Source organism: Mesoplodon mirus (genome assembly GCF_964341445.2).
Source record: "Mesoplodon mirus genome assembly, chromosome: 1".
Taxonomy (NCBI): domain Eukaryota; kingdom Metazoa; phylum Chordata; class Mammalia; order Artiodactyla; family Ziphiidae; genus Mesoplodon; species Mesoplodon mirus.
This window is the reverse complement of record NC_138976.1, coordinates 13,247,896-13,249,153: the sequence shown is the minus strand read 5'-3', so window position 1 is coordinate 13,249,153 and position 1,258 is coordinate 13,247,896. Positions and strand designations below refer to the sequence as shown.

The 1,258-nt window shown below is 45.5% G+C and overlaps 1 pseudogene across 1 annotated transcript; it reads left to right on the top strand.

Moving 5' to 3' along the window:
* Positions 1-583: 583 nt before the first annotated feature.
* LOC309801401 (large ribosomal subunit protein eL30-like) lies at positions 584-993 on the top strand (annotated as a pseudogene). The gene has a single exon. The product of its transcript is annotated as a large ribosomal subunit protein eL30-like (transcript).
* Positions 994-1,258: the final 265 nt, after the last annotated feature.

Genomic DNA, 1,258 nt, shown 5'->3' with positions numbered 1-1,258 from the left:
TTTGGCTGTATGTGGGCCTCTCACTGTTGTGGCCTCTCCCGTTGCGGAGCACAGGCTCTGGACGCGCAGGCTCAGCGGCCATGTTTCACGGGCACAGCCGCTCCGAGGCACGTGGGATCTTCCCGGACCGGGGCACGAACCCGTGTCCCCTGCATCGGCAGGCAGACTCCCAACCACTGCGCCACCAGGGAAGCCCCATGATTCTTTTCGAATTATGGTTTTCTCAGGGTATATGCCCAGTAGTGGGATTGCTGGGTTGTATGGTAGTTCTATTTTCAGTTTTTTGAGGAACCTCCATACTATGTTTTGAGGAACCTCCACTATGTTCATCATAGTGGCTGTATCAATTTACATTCCCACCAGCAGTGCAAGAGGGTTCCCTTTTCTCCACACCCTCTCCAGCATTTATTGTTTGTAGATTTTTTGATGACGGCCATTCTGACTGGTGTGAGGTGATACCTCATTGTAGTTTTGATTTGCATTTCTCTAATGATTAGTGATGTTGAGCATCCTTACATGTGTTTGTTGGCAATCTGTGTATCTTCTTGGGAGAAATGTCTATCAAGATAAATATGGCCCTTTCTTGCTCTCCGGCCATCTTGGCGGCTGCAGTGGGCTGGGGCCGTCCCGCACCTAAGGCAGGAAGATGGTGGCCGCAAAGAAGACGAAAAAGTCACTGGAGTCGATCAACTCTAGGCTCCAACTGGTTATGAAAAGTGGAAAGTACATGCTGGGGTACAAGCAGACTCTGAAAATAATCTGACACGGCAAAGCGAAACTGGTCATCCTCGCCAACAACTGCCCAGCCTTGAGGAAATCTGAAATAGAATATTATGCCATGTTGGCCAAAACTGGTGTCCATCACTACAGTGGCAATAATATTGAATTGGGCACAGCGTGTGGAAAATACTACAGAGTATGCACACTTGCTATCATTGATCCAGGTGATTCTGATATCATTAGAAGCATGCCAGACAGACTGGTGAAAAGTAAATCATGCACAATTTTTCTTTAATAAAACTGGCCAGAGCTTGTTTAAAAAAAAAAAAAGATAAATATGTTTTTCAAAGGGACATAATAAAATACGCATGTATCTACTCATTTGAGCAGAAGGAATACAGTAAAAATAAACCAGAAGCTAATGGGATTGGTTATCTACAGGGGGTAGGTGTGAACAAGGCAGAAAGAAAGGGAAACGAAGACAGGGTGGAGAAGAGAAAGACCATTGGAATTTCTCTGACTTTTTGTGTAGCTCTGA